A 21,842-nucleotide genomic window follows, 5' to 3' on the forward strand; every position below is an offset into this window, starting at 1 on the left:
ATTATACATGTGTCCTTTGGTGCATGTTTAGGTCCCATGCCAGGAATGTGGATGAATTACAACCGCACCGACGTCCTGGCTCGTCCTCAAACATTTCGAATCTTGGTTTTTAATCCCCATAAATCCAAAACTCACCAGAAAGTCATCAAAGGTGGCATGGTGTCACGTCATGGCACATACATGTCGTCGTAAAAACATTGTCCAATTTGGGCCAAGATTTATTACAAACCTCTTACAAACCGGAGCCTCTCGCAAGAACCCTCATGGTTTCGATAGGAAAACTTGTCCCCTTGTGGGCGAATCGATAATCGCTCCCTCTTCTAGCCTTGTATTTTTGTCTACACGCAAGACGAAACAATGAGAGATTTGCGCTGAACTTTGAAATTATTCAGGGTTCGTTTGACCTTTTTTATTCATTAATTGAGTTTTCCAGGCATTTAATGTCCATAATTCAAATCCGAACAACAAATACATGCTCCAGTGCACCAAAATGGCTAGAAAAAACATACATGTGTCCTTGCAGTGCATGTTTACGTCCCATGGAACGAATGGGAATGAATTCAACTGTCTCGGCGTCCCGTCTTGGCCACAAACATTGCGAATCTCGGTTTTTAAGTCTCTGTAAATCCAAAACTCACCAGGAAATCATGAAACATGGCATGGTGTCACTACATGGCACATATATGTCGTGGTAAAATAATCCAATTTGGGACAAGCTATATTACAAGCCTCTTACAAACCGAAGCTTCTCACAACCCTCGTGGTTCCGGTAGGGAAACATGCCCCTCTTGTGGGCGAAACGATAATCGCTGCCTCTTCTCGCCTTGAACTTTCTTTTCTACAGGCAACATAGAATAACAAGAGTGTCGTGCTAAAAGTTGAAACTGTTCAAGGTTTGTTTGGCCAGTGTATATATTAATTAAGTTTTCTAGGCATTTAATGTAGTCCATAATTCAAATTTGAACTACAAGCACATGCTCCAGTGAAGCAAAATGGGTGGTAAATCTTACATGTGTCTTTGGGTGCATGTTTAGGTATCATTTAAGGAATGGAAATAAATTACAAACTTCTCGTCGTCCTGAAACATTGAGAATCTCAGTTTTTAAATCCCAGTAAATTGGAAACTCACTCCAAAAACATGAAACTTGGCATGATTTCATGACATGGCACATATATGTCGTGGTAGAAAAATAGTCCAGTTTGAGACAAGGCGCGCACATTAATAGTCAACGAAGTCCTTTCGAAACAAATAGCTGACATGTTATATCGCAAACGGTCGTATTATATAAACCGTGTGTTCTCGTAACCATTTAAGTGCGGCCACTACCTATGCCAAAATTTAAACATACTCCGTGGCGTGCGTGCATCTGTTTGATTAGACGGGACGAGCATGAGAAGTCCGCCGTGCAGGCTCAACGGGACGCGTGCGAGCAGTCTGCCGCACAGGCTCGACGGGACGCGTGCATCCTATCCACCTCGCAGGCTCGACGGGACACGTGCAAGCAACAAGACCACCCATGCTCACTGGGAAGCGAGCTCTTTGACCTCCATCCACCAGCTGAGGGAGTCCTGGACTAAGGGGACCTCGGGCGTCCGGCCTATTAGCCATGGGCCGGACTGATGGGCTGTGAAGATACAAAGACCGAAGACTCTACCCGAGTCCGGATGGGACTCTCCTTGGCGTGGAAGGCAAGCTTGACGACCAAATATGAAGATTACTTTCACTATAACCAACTTTATGTAACCCTAGATCCCTGTGGTGTCTATATAAACCGGAGGGCTAGATCCTTAGAGGAGAACAACGATAATCATAATCAGACAGGCTAGACTTCTAGGGTTTTAGCCATTACGATCTCGTGGTAGATCAACTCTTGTAACCCCCATACTCATCAATATTAATCTAGCAGGACATAGGGTTTTACCTCCATTGAGAGGGCCCGAACCTGGGTAAACATTGTGTTCCCTGTCTCCTGTTACCATCAACTTCAGACGCATAGTTCGGGACCCCCTACCCGAGATCCGCCGGTTTTGACACCAACATTGGTGCTTTCATTGAGAGTTCCGCTGTGTCGCCTCCAAGAGGTTAGATGGCCCCGTCAATTATCCACAACAACATTGTCCAGGGAGAAACCTTCCTCCCCGGACAGATCTTCCTATTCGGCGGCTTCGCACTACGGGCCAACTCGCTTGGCCATCTAGAGCAGATCGATAGCTACGCCCCTGGCCACTAGGTCAGATTTGGAAGGTTGAACTATGTCGCGGACATCTGCGGAGACTTGATCTTCGACGGATTTGAGATCGCAGCAGTAGCCGCTCCCTGCCACCACAATGAACATGACTTAAATCTGTCATCGAACCACACCCAGGAGATGGAACCTACAACCACTCCGACTCTAGATCCGGAGCAGATCATGCCATCCGAGGACGGGAGGCTCAGCCCCGCCATGGAGGTTGCAAACTCAACGGCGTTGTTGCCGCACACAAACCCAACATCAAGTGAGATCTATGTTGCCAGAACCTCGGACACGTTTCTGGCTACAGGTTCCGAGGCATGTGCGTCCGCGCACGAAGAGCTTGATCGGGCGTCGATCGTTGAATTCAGCTCTGCGGACATCTTCCGGCACTCACCTTTAGGCGATGTGCTAAACTCATTAATAACACTCTCCCAAATGGGGGACTCACAACCGAATTATATCCGTTTTGAACTGGAGGCCGATGATAGAGAATTTCCCTTCCCACCCCCCGCCCACTTAATAGCCACTGTCGAAGACCTAATCGACATGCTCGATTACGGCTCCAACGACATCGAAGATATGGACGACGACGCCGGAGAAGAAGAGGCCCAAAACCCGCCGTTTACCGAACGCTGGACGGCCACTTCCTCGTATGATGTATACATGGTGGATGCACCAAAAGAGAATAATGGCGATGACAAGGAAGATCCGGTTGAGGATAAACCTCCCGAGATACAACCAAAGCGTCGGCGTTAGCGGCGCCGCTCTAAGTCACGCCGCAGCAAAGACAGCAACACCGGCACAGGAGAAGATAACACTCCGGACGGTGTCGAAGACAACGAAGACCCCGTTGAGGCAACTGCCGAACAAAATGAACGGGAATACGAGCAAGTTAGCCCTGGTGAACAGGCCACGCACGAAGACTCGGAGGACAGTAATTATCTCCCGCTCTCCGAGGATGAGGCGAGCCTCGGCACTGAGGATTTTATCGTGCCTGAGGAACCTCTCGAGTAGGAGCACTTCTAGCGCTAGCTAATAGCCACTGCAAGGAGCCTGGAAAAGAAGCAGCAACAACTTCAAGCTGATCAAGACCTGCTCAATGATAGATGGACTAACGTCCTGGAAGCCGAGGAATACGGCCTCAAGCGACCACTCAAAAGTTACCCGAAGCGCAAATTACTACCTCAATTCGATGACGTGGCGCTGGAGCCCGTGCCATCAATGCACAATGCGGTTGACCGACCGCCACGTGGCCGGTACAAAGTGGCAACACAAGCCGAACACCAGCCTGCCTTACCTCGCCATAAAGGTAGAGACAAAACTGCTCAGGGATACACGTATGATTTCCAGCAGGGCCTGAAGAATAAAACAGGTCCGGCCAGATCGATCTACGGATCACGGAGGTGTGCCTCGATGCGCGACGATGGCTATCAAGCCGAACATGGTAAGTACAATTACGTCCGAGCCGAAAGCCGCAGACGGACTCCATCCGAACTACATCACGAACTGGCCCGATATAGAGGCGCCGCACACCCTCTCTGCTTCACTGATGAAGTCATGGAACATGAATTCCCAGAAGGGTTCAAACCCATGAATATCGAATCATATGATGGAACCATTGACCCCGCGGTATGGAATCAAGACTTCATTCTCCATATTCATATGGCCCGCGGCGATGACCTTCATGCCATTAAATACCTCCCCCTAAAACTCAAAGGGCCAGCCCGGCACTGGCTGAATAGCTTGCCCGAAAATTCCATTGGCAACTGGGAGGACTTGGAAGAAGCCTTCCTTGACAACTTCCAAGGTACATATGTTCGACCTCCAGATGCCGATGACTTAAGTCACATAATTCAACAGCCCGGAGAGTCAGCCAGGAAACTTGGACTAGGTTCTTAACTAAAAAGAACCAGATCGTCGACTGTCTGGATGCCGAAGCCTTGGCGGCCTTCAAACACATCATCCGGGAAGAATGGCTCGCCCGACACCTCGGCCAAGAGAAGCCGAAGTCCATGGCAGCCCTTACGGCACTCATGACCTACTTTTGCGCGGGCGAAGATAGCTGGCTAGCTCATAGCAATAACACGGCAAGTGAACCTGGCACTGCGGAAGCCAAGAATAGCAACGGCAAGCCCCGATGCAACAGAAACAAGCATCGAAACAACGGTGACAATACCGACGACACGGCGGTCAACGCCGGATTCAGCGGCTCCAAGTCCGGCCAGTGGAAGAAGTCGTTCAAAAGGAACAATTCAGGCCCATCCAGCTTGGACCGCATACTCGATCGCCCATGCCAGATACATGGCACTCCTGACAAACCAGCCAATCACAACAACAGAGACTGTTGGGTTTTTAAATAGGCTGGCAAATTAAATGCCAAGAACAAGAAGAAGGGGTCGCAAAGCAAAGACGATGACGAGGAGCCCCGGCCACCGAACACAGGGGGACAGAAGAAGTTTCCCTCCCAATTTAAAACGGTAAACATGATATACGCTACCACATCCCCAAGAGAGAACGCAAGCGCGTGCTCACGGACGTCTACACGATGGAGCCAGTCGCCCCAAAGTTCAACCCATGGTCTTCCTGTCCGATCACTTTTGATCGCAGGGACCATCCGACTAGTATCCGTCATGGCGGTTCAGCCGCACTGGTCCTCGACCCAATCATTGATGGATTTCACCTCACGCGAGTCCTCATGGATGGTGGTAGCAGCCTGAACCTGCTCTATCAGGATACAGCGCGCAAAATGGGCATTAATCCATCAAGAATTAAGCCCACAAAGACTACCTTTAAAGGAGTCATACCAGGTGTAGAGGCCCGCTTTACGGGCTCAATCACACTAGAGGTTGTCTTCGGATCTCTGGAAAATTTCCGAAGCAAAGAGCTGATCTTCAATATGGTCCCCTTTCGCAGTGGTTATCACGCACTACTCGGACGAACCGCATTTGCACGCTTCAACGCAGTGCCACACTATGCCTATCTTAAGCTCAAGATGCCCGGCCCACACGGCGTCATAACAGTCAATGGGGACACGGAACGCTCCCTCCCTACCGAGGAGCACATCGCTGCGTTAGCAGCAGAAGTACAGAGCGGCCACTTCAAGCAGAACCTTAATTCGCCGGCCGAACTCCCGGACACTGTCAAACGAGTCCGGACTACTCTGCAGCAGGACAGCCCAGCTCGTCAAGAGCTCGACTAGCAACTCGGCCTCCGTCCCCATCCCAACCAAGAAGTGGCATTCGTACCGCGCGTACATAACTACACACTCAAAATACCATGGGCATAGACGAAGGCATAACTATCTTGTGATCCATAATACGGCTTGACCACTCCTGGACACACATACTTTCCATTTTTCCTTTTTATCCTTTTCAGGTCCTTTTTCCGTGGGTTTCTTCCGACGACCTGATCATTGGCCCTCTCGGCAGGACGGATACACCAAGATGACAAGAAGCACTGGCGTACAAGGGAATCCCTAGATGGTCTCTTTAACGATCACTCTACCTTCCTTCAGGACCCGCACGCAGTTGTCCCTTGGTTAGGGCATGTTAAATAGCCCAGTTGCTTATCGCACCACTTGTACGAATATGCTTTGACGTATTAATCAAACCATAACGGAAACAATTTGTGGCCCAACTTATGCGGCACTGGCTTTCTACCCTTTTATTTTTCTTTTTTCTTTGAGGATTTTCTCAAAGTTGCGACCACACACTTTGGTACGCTTTAACCTGCCAGGGGCTTCATCGCGACCCATAATACGGCAACAAAGTCCGAACACTTTCTACAGCACAATTCAGCACCCCGAATTTAGCATTATATGCATTGGCTTCGAATCATGTCTTTGGTCAATAGTTGGGTTACCCGGCTCCTGTGCTTACTACCTTATGTTCCGCTATATCGGCTAGGGTAGTAAAGGGAGAACTACTGCGATTGTGTCCTGGTTCATCCGGATGAGCACCTCAATAGAGAAAGCCGAAAACTGACTGTCATGATGCGGTGAGAGCCGGTCAGCTCTTCAGAGGGTTCAAATCTTTAGCGATTTTTTTCGCATTATGCGATGAATCGGCTTTTTACCCGATGAGGTGATTACAGTACCTTAGTTCGGACACTAGGGGCTGCGCCTAAAATTTTAATTATAGAACTCATATGGCTAAGTGAGGGCGATAACGCCGCATAGTCTGATTGCCTGGTTCATTGCGCTAAACACCTCCTTCAAGGACCAAACAAATTGGATCAAGAGTCTTTAGATTCCACCCCAAACACTCCCGTACTACCTACGTGGGGGCTGAAGCCGATGACTGGCAACTCTCAAAATTTCATAAACACGGCCGCACAGGAGGTACAATATTAAACAAACATTATATTACATAACTAAACTTGTTTTTATACAGGGAGAGACGGTATAACAGTATTCATTAAAAGATTACATCCTTCATACACTGCTCCGCCACAATGCGGGGTCCCTCAAGGACTTTGCTAAAATATCGCTCGGGCGGGCGGTACTCCTTGTTCACAGGCGGTCCTTCGGTCGCAACTGTGGCAGCATTCATCTTCGCCCACTGCATCTTGACACGGGCGAAGGCCATCCGCACACCTTCGATACAAACCCACCGCTTGATGGCGTCAAGCCGAGGGCAAGCATCTACTAGCCGCTTCACGAGATCGAAGTAGCTGTTGGGGATAACTTCGGCTGGCCACAGCCGGACTATCAAGTCCTTCATGGCCAGTTCAGCCACCCTATGCAGCTCGACCAGCTGTTTTAGCTGGTCGCTCAAGGGTAACGGATGTTCTGGCGCAAGGTATTGCGACCAGAACAGCTTCTCCGTCGAGCTCCCCTCTCCGGCTCGAAAGAATTCAGCAGCGTCAGAAACACTGCGCGGCAGATCCGCAAACGCCCCTGGAGAACTCCAAATATGGGTCAGTAAGAGATATCTCTTCTCCACATACTTGCTTTGCATAATAAGAGCCTTACCCGCTGCAATCTTTTTGGCCTCCTGGATTTCCTGGAGGGCGCCTTGAGCTTCGGTCCGGGCCTCTTGTGCGCTCTGGAGGGCCTTCACAAGTTCGGATTCTTAGTCCGCATGTTGACGCTCCAAGGACTCGATTTTCTTCTAAGCATCCTGCAGCTCCTGCTGGACCTCCCTAACCCTGGCCTCATGCTTTTTCTGGATAGCTCGTTCCTTCGCCGCCCTCTCCTCGGCCTCGGCCAGCGCTTTCTTGAGGGTTTCAACCTCAGTCGCCACTCCTACAAATATCACGGTACTACAATCAATATACATCGTTTATTCTTTCCGAGCATATAGCAAGTCTCCACATACCTTGCTTGTCCTCCAGCTGCCTTTTCATAAGGCAGAGCTCTTCTTCGGCCCGGTCCAGACTCTGCTCTAGTCCGGAGACCTCAGCAGCATGAGAGGTGGCGGCCAGCAGCGATGCCTGTGTTCATAAGACATATTTAGTTAGTTTCCTACGAAAATTACTTGATCCTCTGTCCGACTTTTCTTTCTGAACACCGGACAGTGTCTCAGGGGCTACACTGTCTATATTGGGACTTTCTCTCCTACGTCGTTTACCTCAAAACCTGTCAGCAGGCTGCTGCAGGCTTCGGTTAGTCCGCTCTTGACGGATTGAACCCTCTCAATCATTGTACCCATAAGGATACGGTGTTCATCCACAATGGAAGCGCCTCGTAGCGCTTCCAACAGATTATCTGGTGCCTCTGGTTGGACAGAGTTCACCGGCGGGATAGGCACACCTCCTTCTCTTGAAGGAGGCTGCTCGCCGGATTCCGGAGCCGTATAGGTCTCCAGAACCGTATCCGGCTGGGGGCCAAACTGAACAGGGCCCCCATCATCGGTCTCCATGAGGATCTGCTCCCCCAGGTGTTCGGCGACCGAGGTTTCACCCTCCATCACCTCCCTGACGGCCTCCTGAACCTCTCCTTGGTGTGGGAAGGCCCTTCAGGACAGCACCTCGGCGTCGCCCTTGGCCTTGGAAGAGTGAGCAGCCGGCGGAGACTCGTTGGCCGTCGCCTTTGAATCTAGCGAACCTCCTGATGAGGATCGCTGGGAGCTGTCGTGGGCCGGACTGCAATAGCAGGATTAAACACGTTGATACCATGAAGAAGAGAGGCCGGGTACATGGACGTAAGCGGGTTTCTAGTACTTACGATGCGGCCAGGGGCTTATTTCGGGGGCGTCGCTCTGGGCTGCTGTCAACGTCCCACGCGGAGTTACCCGCAAGGGGGCCCTTCCCCCTCTTGGGCGCCTCTGCCTCCAGATTTGCGGAGGCCGCCCTCTTCTTCCTCCCCCCATCACGGGGAGAGTTACTTTCTTCCTCCTCCTCGTTGTCGTCTTCGGCGGCGGAGGAGTGAGTCTTGTCTTTGGATGACACGTCTGAAGCTCCCTTGCGGCGGGGGCCACTCCGGACCCCCCTGGCCTTCTTCTTGGCCTTCTTCTCCGGCGCCTGATAGGGCGCCTGGACCAGCATATCCGCCAGGAGCGGGATGACTGGTTCCTCAGTCAGCGGAGCTGAACATTGAATCCGCTCCGGTTTCTCTGTCCATAACTGAAAAATAAAAAATAGTAAGTTTAGATATCCTCCTTGAACAAGCAAGTAGAGGATACGCCTTGAGACATGAAAGACTTACCTCACTAGAAGGATGGAAAAGATCGTGCCCGCGCTCCAAGTCTATGGCCGGTGGCATCTCATTGCCCTTAAAGAGCAACTTCCAGGCATCTTCGTGAGTGATTCCGAAGAGCCTTTCCAAGGTTTGGTGCTTCTTCAGATCGAATTCCCATAAAGGGCAAGTTCGGCTTTGGCATGGGAGGATCCGGCGAACTAGCATCACCCGCATCATGTCGACGAGCTTGATATTTTTATCCACCATGCTTTGGATGCGCGTCTGCAACGCTATCAGTTCGTCCGACGAAGACCAATTTGGGCCCTTCTCTATCCAGGAGGTGAGCCGCGTTGGAGCTCCGGACATGAATTCGGGAGCCGTGGCCCAGATGGCGTCGTGGGGCTCTGTGATATAGAACCATAGTTTCTGCCACTCCTTGACGGTCTCCACAACATTTGGGCCATGTGACATTGGGCAGCTTGCTCACCATGGCACCTCCGCACTCCGCGTGCTAGCCATCCACCACCTTCGGCTTCACGTTGAAGATCTTGAGCCACATTCCGAAGTGGGGTTGGATGCGGAGGAAGGCCTCACACATGACAATGAATGCCAAGATGTTGATGAAAGAGTTTGGGGCTAGATCATGGAAATCCAGCCTGTCAGCGTTCTGGGAACGGGGGTCCCCAGACTTGCCTGCCTATGGCCCATGGCGTGGCTTTGCTAGCAGGCCTATACGGCCCATCTTCATCAACAAGGCATTCAAGACCTTCGTGAGGGGCCAAGCCTCGCGAGGCGCATGATGCAAGACCTCCTCAGGAGCGGCCTCGCCAGGCGGGCTCGCGAGGGGTGGAGAGATCAAGGCAAGGCAAAACCTCATGAGGTTCCCGTGACATGAGCCGTGACAATCGAGACCAGGTGGGCGCCAGCGCGTGCAGCGTCCTTGTTTACTCTTTGGTGCTAAGGGGGCAAGCGCATGCGCGGAGTACCGAGGCATCAAGCAAAGGTTTCCATATCGGTGCAACAAGACCAAGACCAGCAGGACGGCAAGACGGAGGTCACCATGGAGCCCAAGGCGGCGTCACCACCAGAGCCTTTTGCAGGCGAAGACCACTTTTGTCAGGATAAGCTATACTAGTTGTCCCCTTTCAAATTTGCCGTTGTTGGCTCCCTTCCCGCTCAATATTTGGGGAGAGGACTAGGGCCTCTATAAATAGAACTAGCCACCATCGAAGCTTGGGGCGACCACATCTGAGACTAGGGCGACCCGATCTTAGACTAGAACTAGTTCATCCCCACAATCACATCCACCAAGCACAAGAACACCTCTCCTCAGGAGGTTGTTCTTCCTGTTGTACTGTTCATCCTTAGCCCGAGAGGCAATCCACCACCACCACACTGGAGTAGGGTATTACACCACAATGGTGGCCCGAACCAGTATAAATCTTGTGTCCTTTGTGTTGCGAGTTCGTCGAGTTAGTTTGTAAGATATTAGTTGAGTTGGGACGTGGATCGGTAGGGGGAAATCTTCGCGCACACCCCAATGTTCAAACCTTGAGGGTTTTGCCAGAACCCGTGATCCGACATTTGGCGTGCCGGGTAGGGGTGCGCCGAAGCTTCCCTTCTATTGCTCCGCGTCACGTCGCTTCACCGTCTCCATGGCAGATGCACGCCGCGCCCGCGCTGAGCGCCGGGCTGCCCTCGCCACCCGCGTTGCTCAGACGGCCCCTATCGGCGGGCCACCCCATCGCTCTCCGTTGCCTACAGCCAATGCCGCCACCGGCCCAGCGGGGAACGAGCAGCAAGCATCCTCGCTGCACACCTCGGTGCGACAGGACGGCCGCACCACCACTCCATCACTGACTCCCGCTGGTTCGTCGTCACACGCTCGTCGCGTTCCCACAGACGCACGGCCTGCGCTCCTCATGGCGCACGAGCTCCTGCGCTACCGCCCAGTCGATGACCTCTACGAGGACTAGCTTGACCGCATCGCCAAGCTTGTCCGCGCCGCAGGGGGCTCCCCTGTGCCGTCCCACTCTCTGCCTCGCCCTCCGCCAGCCACGGACGATGTAGCTCACGAAGCACCTCCACCACCTCTACACCAAGACGGTGCCCTAACGCCAAGGCGCGCGGCTCCATGATGCGACCCAGCGCGTCCGGCGCCCGCGCGTGAAGAAAGAAGCTATTAAGAAGTCCCTCGACCGCAAGAGAACGCTCTGCCACTCCTCGCATCGCCGCGCCAGGATCGTTTGTTGCGGCAAGGCCCCGCGCCGCTTGCCGTAGCGGCGCGCGGGCGCCAAGACCAAGTTCCACCTCCAAGGCGGGCCCCGGTGACCACGGCCGGCTGCCGTGCCTTCACCCCCGAGCTGCATAGCGTTGCCTGGCCAGGCATGTTCAAGCCAGATCTGCCTCCTCGCTACGACGGCACCCCTGACCCCGCGGAGTTCCTGCAGCTCTACGAGCTAAGCATCGAGGCGGCCAACGGTGACGAGAAAGTCATGGCGAACTGGTTTCCCATGGCCCTCAAGGATGGGCGCCCGCTCCTGGCTCCTGAACCTGCCTCCAGGCTCGGTCTCCTCCTAGGACGAGATGCGCGACTGCTTCATCGCCAACTTCCAGGGCACTCGCGACCGCCCCCCGGCCGCGGGTGACCTGCATCGCGTCAAGCAACAACCAGGAGAGACCCTCCAGAAGTACATCCAGCACTTCAACAACGTTCGTCTCAAGATCCCCAAGGTGACGGACGAGGCCATCATCTTTGTGTTCTCTGATGGCGTCCTTGACGTCGATATGAAGGAGGAGCTCGCCATCCACGAGGAGTTGTGCATGTCTTTGGAGTTGTTCAACCTGGCGACCAAATGCGCCAGAGCTGAGGAGGGGCGCCTCTCCCTCATCGAGCTCCCGGCTACGGACCCAGAGGAGAAGAAAGCCAAGGCCAAGGATGTGAAGCGCAAGGGAGCAGCCGTACTCACGCCGAAACCGGACACCAAGTGCGGCAGAGACCAGCCCATGTCATCCAAGAGCAGCCGACCGTTCTGCGCCTTCCATAACCTGCATACCCACAACACCAGCGACTGTCAAGAGCTCAGAGCCATTCGAGAAGGACGCTTCGATCGATGCCCCGAGTGCAGCGACCGGGGCTACGGCCGAGGAGGAGGACGTGGTGGCGGACGCTAGGACGACCGTGGCCCGCGCTAGGAGTGGCGAGACTGGCCTCGTGAGGACCGCTGGCAGGATCAGCCTCGCGAGGGCGCCTAGAGGGACTAGCCTCGTGAGGATCGTCCTCAAGGCAACATTGGCCTTCCTCTACTACCGCCACCACCCAGAAGGAATGACGACCACCATCAAGATGAGGGGGCTGGGGGCTTCCAGGAGCCGTGCGCTATCGCCTGCATGTTGGGCGAAGCTCAAGCCCCGGCCTCGCAGCGTACCTTCAAACAGTTTGCTCATGAAGTGAATGTAGTCCTCCCCAAGCTCGAGGCCACACGCCCGCTCAGATGGTCCAAGTGCCCCATCACGTTCAGTTCGGCAGTTCAGCTCAAGTGCACAGCTACTGCAGGCGTCCTCCCAATGCTTTGTTCACCAGTCATTAGCAACGTGCAAGTTACCAAGACCCTCATCGACGGCGGCGCAGGGATCAATGTCCTGTCCGTCGACACGTTCGACAACCTCCAAGTGCCATATGACCAGCTTCAGCCTACCAAGCCTTTCTCAGGAGTGACTGGAGGCTCTACTACCCCGACCGAGCAGGTCTGCCTCCCCGTTACCTTCAGAGAACACAACAACTACCACACCGAACTCATCGACTTCGACGTCACCTACATCCGCCTGCCATACAACGCAATCCTCGGGTATCCAGCCCTGGCCAAGTTCATGGCGGTGACCCATCACGGCTACAATGTCATCAGGATGCCGGGAAGCGGTGGAATCATCACAGTCCCGTGCGAGGAAAGAGACGCGGTGTGTTCCCTCGAGCATGCCTTCCAAGCTGCAGCAACCGACGACCCCGACAGTCAGGGCAAGCACCCTCCTGAGGCCACCCCCAAGAAGAAGAAATAGTTGAGCCACGCAGGGCCTCAAGCAAGCGGCGCCTCGTCAAGATCGGCGCCCGCGCCTGGGGCACCTCCCTCCATCGCATAGGAAAGCACGCCCAGCGCCCCTCTCGGGCAGGGCTCGGGGGCTCTCTTCTAGAGGGCCTCAGACTTTGCCAACATCACGAGGGAGGCGCTTGGACACCACTTGGAGGCGTGCATCGCAGCACGTTTCCCTCAGGAGAACACAGGGAAAGGAGTGCCCACCATTTAGGAGTTCATCACCAAGACCACTCAGGAACTGCAAGACGCAAGGGCCATGCGCGGCGGCCGCCGCTCACCAGGTGCAGCTCCCCATCCAGGCGAGGATGTCGGGTTACGCGTCTGCATCAACGTCCCAGGGCTCAACTGGGCCGCCTCTCAGGAGCTTTTCTGGCCTTCGCGTGTGGGACGCTGCGAGGGCCCACCTAACAGCTATGTTTGCATGCCTTTTGGCCTGCCGAGCATGGCAACCGCCTATTAGCGCAACCTGCGGAGCATCCTGGCAGCTCGGGAGGCCAGGCACAACGCTGTGCTGACGGAGATGAAGACGGTCCTCAAGGAACCCCCTGGACCCTGAGAGCCTCCCGAGGCTCAAGCCGCCGGTGGCTCATGAGGAGTAGCCCCTTTGCCGCGTATCTTCAGCTGCCCCAACTCTCCTTCATCAACAGAACCAGGTGACATTTCCCAAGTTCATTCAACTGAGAGCACCCCCAGGGTTGCATCATTCCCAGGCCGCGTGGGTCCATCCCTGTGGCATGTATCCCTTTTTATGTCTTTAGCTTACCTTGTTGGAGGCGCCCCTCGGGCTGCATCATCCCCAAGCCGCTCGGGCCTGACCCAGGGGCATGCATCTTCCCTGCATTTACCTAAGCCAATATGCTTTTCATGCTTAATCTATCCATGACTATCACCTTCTTGATTGTCGCCCATAGCGGGAGCCGTGCGCCGGTCGTCTTTCTTCAGGACCCTTCGCGTGAGAGGATTAGGCATGGCGTCTGTGCTCGGGCCCGTCCCTGCAGCGTCGATAAATCCAACGGCCAAGCTCTGTCTGGCGGGCCGGCCCCGTTCACATCACCTCCTGGGCCGTTGGTGCTTGGCCTTCTCATGCGATGACCTCAGGGAATTCTTTCAGCGCAGGTTGTCTAACCACCTCGCAGGACCAACACAGCGAACAAGAACCAAGACCTAGCGCAACCCGCCTTGAGGTAGGGCCTTGTGAGTCTCACACTGGCTCACGAGTGCCTAGATACACCTCGTCTAGCCCTGTCGTGCAAGCCACGTGTCAGGGCGGGGCTGTACACGCCCTGGGGGCTCTCCGCGGTAGGGAGTCCCCCACCCACGCACTAGTGGAAGCACCATGCTCCGCGCTAGCAGTCGACACTGCCGAGGAGCGGCTATGCCCGTGCACAAGCGGAAGCACTACGCTCCGCGCTGGTGATAAACAACTGAGGGCGGCCTCACGGCCGTACCAACCTCAGGGAACCCCATAGCTCAGTGTCCAGCCTCACCGCAACGCCTCCCCTCGGGAGAGCCGCACGAGGGGGCTGGGCACGGGGGCTGCGCTCGGGTCACGCCCAAGCATACGCCACTCAACCAGGTCCCTTGGACCTGGTCGTCGTACGCCCCTCCCGAGCCGAGCCTCGGCGAGGGCAAAGGTATGGAGAATGTTTGCACGTCAAGGGGGACTCCTGAGCATCGCGACTCAAGAGCCTAACTGGTCACGTTGCCCCTCACTCCTTGGTCCGTCCTGGTCTCTGGTCGGCCCAACGGCGGTTGAGGTATGCGCGGGGCCGGGCTCTGTCGACGTAGAACATTAACCTATCCTCGCGTATCCTTCCTATAAGCTATTTGCGCGTCAAGGGGGACTCCTGAGCATCGTGGCTCAGGAGCCTAACTGGTCACGTAGCCCCTCACTCCTTGGTCCGTCCTGGTCTCCGGTCAGCCCAACGGCGGTTGAGGTTTGCGCGGGGCTGGGCTCTGCCGACGCAGAACTCAAAGCAAATAGGAAGAAAATTGCAAAATCTCAAAGCAAATATTACAAGACATATTGTTCTCACAATATCAAACGCGAATTTAAACGCCTCCACGAGGCACGTTACATGCTGCAGGAATCTCAACAGGAAAGGAGCCGCAAGCCCGTCATCCCTCAACACCGCCGGCACCTGCAAGAGGTGCCCCCTCCTGGGTAGCGTCGCCTTCACCTGCATCACCGGTCGAGGGCGCAGGGGCGAAGGCGTCGAACTTCTCCAGCAGGGCTTCCACTTGACCTTTCACGGCTGCGGTGGTGGCTGAGCAGTATTCATCAGCCACAGGCTCCAGCAGCTCGTCAAGGCGGACGGCAGGATCGCGTAGATGGAGGTGGCTAAAGACACGTGTCAGCGCGACTGAAGAAAGGATGTGGGCCTTGGCCTCTGCCATGGGGCCGATGCCGTAGACAACTTCCTCAAGCACATCGACCAAGTAGGGGAGAAACCGGGCAGGGCCGTCCTCACTGGTGGCCAACAGCTTCTCAGGGCCCTTCTCATAGAGCGACTTCAGCGCCTCGCGAGACCTCTTCTCCAGAAGAGCGAAGGCCGCGTGGTCCACGGCCAGAACCTTCGCCTTGGCGTCAAGATTGACCCCCTTCGCCTCCACCTTCCGCTCTAGCTCCTCCAGCCGGCTGCGTTCAATGGTCTACGCCTTCGCCAACTCCCCCAGCTCGGCATCGTGGTCCTTGATGGCGTCCTCCTGGGCTTTCATCTCCTCCTCCTTCGCCTGACGGCTGCGAGCTTCCTCTGCGCGCTCATCACGTAGACTCTTCAGCTCGTTTTCCAGCGCCTGGCAGCGGTCGTGGGCGGCTTCAGCGTCCTTCATCGCCGCCTCGCGATCGGCCGAATCTTGGGTGACGGACCGCTTCTCCTTCTCCGAGGTCGTCGCGGCCGGGCTTAGTGCCACTCGGACTGCTGCGTCGGACTGAAGCCAGCCGGAGGCTAGCTCCAGGCGCCCGGCTGCCAGGCGCGGATCCGTGCTCAGGAGATCTTCCCGCAGCTAAGCCATCTTTGAAAGGGCACGCTCCAAGACAGCAGAGGAGCCAGAAGAACTGGGAATAATGGCACAGAAGGAGGAAGAGGCGTCGTCACCATGGCCTGAGAGGCAGGAGGCTCCTGAGCCTCTTGGACCGCAGCACCCGAGCTGGACACCGGCACCTCATGAGCCAGTGGCGCTTCGGGGGCTGACTCTTCCTGAGGATGCTCCACCGGGCCTCGCGAGGATGACTGGTGTAACGCCCGGATAATCGTGCTACAGTAATCCGACGCTAATCATGCCACGTCACCACGGTTACTGTTGATAATCTACCATTAGTCCAAAACCGAGTCAAATTCAAAAATTAAAATAAAGTTAAATTATAAAAGTTTTCAAAAGTTAAAACAAAAATGTTCGGGCAGTACCATAATTTGCATATTTAATTATTGTATAATAAATATTTTTATAAAGTGCCTAACTCCTTTAAACTAAATAAACAGAAAAGATAAATAAATAAAAGAATAAGGGAAAAGACAAAACAACAAAAGAAAAAAAAAAGAAACCCCCTGCCCCCTGGGCCTTGGCCCAGCAGGCCGGCCCATTCAGCCACAGGCCCAGCCGGCCGACCCCCCCCACTCACTTAACCCCACCCCCCCCACCCCCGAAACCCTAACCGTTCACCCCGTCACCCCACTCCCCTCGACTGGATCTGGATTGGGGCAAACCCCCGATCCCATCGCCCGCCGCCGCAGGGACCCCGCCGCCTGGACCTCGCCGGCGCCCTTCCCCACCGGCCTGCACCCGCTCCGCCGACGTCGTCTCCGACCTCCTCCTCAACCCCCGCTGCCCGAACCCCTACTCCCCGCTTGAGCCGCGCCCCTCCTCTCCTTCCCCTGTTCCCGCTCGCCGCTCGCGGTCGAGGCCGCGCACGCCCCACAGTCGCCACCCACGCCCGCCTCGCACCCCGGCCACCCCGTCGCGGCGCCCCTTCCCGTCGAACGGCCCCTACGGCCGCGCCATGGCCGCGCTTGCACGCGGCACCGTGCCGGCCCCGGACCTCCCCTGCTGCTGCACCCCGTGGCCGCCGCCTCTCGCGCATCGCCGCACCCCGTTTGCCCCGCTCCGGCGACGTCCGAGCGGCCCACGGCTGCCTATTGCCATTGTTTGCGCCGCCGGCGCGTGTGGTCACCGCCCTCTACTACTGCGCCCCCCACTCTCTGTTGCTGCTGTTGTTGCCGCCGCCACCACCATCTGCAGCCGCTGCGAGCCGCCCGTGTGCCGTTGCACGCTTCCATCCCTCGCGCGCGCGCCCGCGCCCTCCTGCGCCGCGGACTCCTCCCCGCGCTCGGCTGCGTCGCGCCTCGCGCCCACCTGCATCGCGCCTCCTGCGCCCCACCTGCACCGCGCCTCGTGCGCCCCACCTGCCGCAGCCCCGCCGGGCCTCCACGCGCGGCCGTGCTCGTCGCCGGCAGGCCGCCTTGGCCACTAGACTCGCCCCGCCGCACTCCCTGCAGGCGAGCGCCCGCCCAGGCGCACGTCGCCCTTCGCCCATTAGCCGTCGTGCCCGTAACCGCGTGCCCGCTAAGGCCTCTGGGCCCATGACACGAGGGGCCCACCCCTGAGAACGAAAATGAAAAATAAAAATAAAAATAATTAATAAAAATAATTAATTAATTGATTAATTGATTAACTAATTAACTAACTTAATTAATTCTGATTAAATTAGCTAATTAAGATTAATTAACCTAATGACTAATTAACCAATTAACTAATGTTCATTAGCATATAGAGTATGACAGTGGGGCCCACCCCCCTAATTAATAATAATTAGGTTAATTAAAATGATTAACTAAAATGTGTCACTGACCAGTGGGACCCACTGGTCAGGTTGACCAGTCAACCCTGTTGACTGCTGACGCCAGCATGACATCATGCTGATGTCATAAATCCATTTTTGAAATTAACTTAAATGATTAATTAAATTCCAGAAATTAATAAAATCTTTAGAAAATCATATCTTTTAATCCGTAACTCAGATTAAAATAATTTCAACATGAAAGTTGCTCAGAACGACAAGACGAATCCGGAGACACAGCCCGTTCGTCCGCCACGCATCCCTAGCATAGCAAACACGCAACTTTCCCCCTCCGGTTCGTTTGTCCGAAAACGCGAAACACCGGGGATAATTTCCCGGATGTTTCCCCCCTTCACCGGTACCACCTCGTACCGCGTTAGGGCACACCTAGCATCACGCCTTGCTTTGTCATGCAATGTTACGCATCTGTTTGCATTGTATACATTGTTTCTTCCCCCTCTTCTCTCGCTAGACACCGAGACCGACGCCGCTGCTACCCAGTACGACTACGGTGTTGACGACCCCTCTCTCTTGCCAGAGTAACCAGGCAAGCCCCCCCCCTTGATCACCAGATATTGCCTACTCTACTCTCTATACTGCTTGCATTAGAGTAGTGTAGCATGTTACTGCTTTCCGTTAGTCCTATCCTGATGCATAGCCTATCCTTGCTACTACTATTGTTACCTTTACCTGCAATCCTAATGCTTAGTATAGGATGCTAGTTTACCATTAGTGGCCCTACATTCTTGTCCGTCTGCCATGCTATACTATCGGGCCGTGATCACTCAGGAGGTGATCACGGGTATATACTATATACTTTATACATGATACATGTGATGACTAAAAGACAGGTCGGCTCATAGGAGTACCCGTGAGTGGATCTTTGTGGCGAAGCGACAGGGCAGGTTGAGACCACCTAGGAGAGAGGTGGGCCTGGCCCTGGTCGGCGTTCGGCATTATTTCAAAATAACGCGTTTAACGAGATGTTGGTATTTGATCTGAGTCTGGCCACTGGCCTATACGCACTAACCATCTACGCGGGGACAGTTATGGGCAGTCGGCGTCGTGGTATCAGCCGAAGCCTTCGTGACGTCAGCGACTGAGCGGCGCGCGCCGGATTGGAACGTAAGCCTGCTCTTGTATTAAGGGGGCTAGTTCTGCTTCCGGCCGCCCTCGCAACATGCAGGTGTGCAATGGGCGATGGGCCCAGACCCCTGCGCCATAGGATTTAGACCGGCGTGCTGACCTCTGTGTTGTGCCTAGGTAGGGTTGCGACGTGTTGATCTTCCGAGGCCGGGCATGACCCAGGAAAGTGTGCCCGGCCAAATGGGATCGAGCGTGTTGGGTTATGTGGTGCACCCCTGTAGGGAAGTTAATCTATTCGAATAGCCGTGATCTTCGGTAACAGGACGACTTGGAGTTGTACCTTGACCTTATGACAACTAGAACCGGATACTTAATAAAACACACCCTTCCAAGTGCCAGATACAACCCGGTGGTCGCTCTCTAACAGGGCGACGAGGAGAGGATCATCGGTTAGGATTATGCTATGCGATGCTACTTGGTGAACTTACCATCTACTCTCTTCTCCTGCTGCAAGATGGAGGTTACCAGAAGCGTAGTCTTCGATAGGACTAGCTATCCCCCTCTTATCCCGGCATTCTGCAGTTCAGTCCACATATGATACCCCCTTTTCCCTTTGATACCAATGCATACATTTGTAGTGCAGCTCCTTGCTTGCGAGTACTTTGGATGAGTACTCACGGTTGCTTTTCTCCCCCTTTTCCCCTTTCCTATACCCGATTGCTGTGACCAGACGTTGGAGCCCAGGAGCCAGACACCACCGTCGACGACAACTACTACTATTCGGGAGGTGCCTACTACTACGTGCAGCCCGCTGACGGCGACCAGGAGTAGTTTAGGAGGATCCCAGGCAGGAGGCCTGCGCCTCTTTCGATCTGTATCCTAGTTTGTGCTAGCCTTCTTAAGGCATACTTGTTAACTTATGTCTGTACTCAGATATTGTTGCTTCCGCTGACCGTCTATGATCGAGCTCTTGTATTCGAGCCCTCGAGGCCCCTGGCTTGTAATATGATGCTTGTATGACTTATTTTATTTGTAGAGTTGTGTTGTGATATCTTCCCGTGAGTCCCTGATCTTGATCGTACACATTTGCGTGTATGATTAGTGTACGATTGAATCAGGGGCGTTACAAGTTGGTATCAGAGCCGACTGCCTGTAGGAATCCCCCTTCCATACTCCTTGGCCGAAGTTGATTCTAGACATTACAAAAACTTTTACTAACATGGTTGTGTGCCTTACGGGCCCATGTCGCCTTCTGGGTGGTATTAGTAACTTTTACTCCTCGATCCTTACTCTGGGACTCTGAACTCTCTCCTACTCGGGTTAAACGATTTTACTAACTCTAACACTAGGATCCCGTGACCACGTTCACCCCAAAGTTGGATAAGCCCTAGCTATTCATTAGAGTAGTATATTGAACATTATCCACACTGTCAGTTGACTCCTTTGAAACATCTTTGTTTTCAGATGGAACCCACGAGACAGGTCGTGCGCCACACGACGGCCATTGGTGCCTCAGGATCACCTCTTGTGTTGGTTGAGATGATGACCTATCCGAGTTATCGCTGGCACCCTGAGTACACCGTCTATGAGGAGTATCAGGACTTCAACCAGGAGCAGTACGTGCCATCGTCCACCTCTACTCTCGGGAGTATGACTCCACTACCGTGCTGCACAGTGCTCATGGTGTTGGAGTGACTATCGATATGGCGGTCCACGATGCTGCTTATGCTGCTCTGACACGTCTTTGTGGAGAGTATCAGGAGTTGGACACCTCGCCCTTCAGGCACATTGCTATCACATCCGATGTTGGTGCGAAGGGATACTACACTGCTGCCTACTCCACTGTCACCCAAGAGCCCTTCTACCATCAGAACCTGGTTCTGCATGCTGATGGGCTGGATAGAGCTAATCGAGCTCTTCGCCACGAGTTGTACACCACCCGTCAGCACCTGTATCGTGCTCTGACGCTGTTGCACCCCTCTGTCCGATCTGGTGATCTATCGCGTTCTGCGATCTATCCTACCAGGACCGTGATGCCCGAGGGCGTCGGTTGGCCATATGTGGGAGGCTACTCTCCCGCACTTGGTCCTCTCCTGCCACCTGCGCATCGGGTTCCGCACCAGAGCATCCACGGACCCCAGGCTACTCGCGTGGAGGTCTTCCCTTCGCGTCACTACCAGCTGTCAGGCTACACCTACCTCCATAGTTCCTCCTGCGACTGATGTAGGCTTGCTTGTTAGTGTTAGGTGCATTCGCCACGAGCCTGCGTGCCGCCTATGATGATCTTAGTCTCTGTACTGAAATTTGTGTACCGAACTCTATGCATGATCACTTTTGTAAGATATGCCAACTACTATGCAGTATCTATCGTGTTCCTTTCATTATGCATGTTACATCATGAATGATTCTTGCCCTCGCAACTCTTGATGCTGACCTACTCATGTTATGTATTAGCAGGATGGTTAGACCAGGTGGTCGTGGTCATGGTGTCAATGCCCCACCACCGCCTGAGTACATGGCTGGTATGATCCAATAGCTTGAGATGAATCGCCAGCTCATGAAGAATATGATGGCTCAGTTTCCTCGCCCCAATATGAACCAGCAGCCAACCCCAGTAACTCTGCAGGATTTCATGCGCCTGAACCCAACTGTGTACCGCAGCTCAACTCAGCCTGTGGATGCTGATGACTGGCTCCGTGACATCACCTATGAGATGGAGTCTGCTGATGTAGCCCCTGCCAGCTATGTCACCTTTGCTTCCTTCTTCCTGAAAGGACCCGCTGCTCAATGGTGGGACAGCCACATGCGTACTCTGCCGGTTGGAACAATCATCACCTGGCCATACTTCCAAGCTGCTTTCCGTGCTCGCTTCATTCCTCAGGGAGTCATGGATCGTAAGAACCGTGAGTTCCGCAACCTCACCCAAGGCAACAAAACTGTTGAAGCTTATCAGCGGGAGTTTCTGGATCTGTCCC

Source organism: Triticum urartu, chromosome 3A (genome assembly GCF_056163025.1).
Source record: "Triticum urartu cultivar PI428250 chromosome 3A, HENAU_Tu73, whole genome shotgun sequence".
NCBI classification, from domain to species: Eukaryota; Viridiplantae; Streptophyta; class Magnoliopsida; order Poales; family Poaceae; genus Triticum; species Triticum urartu.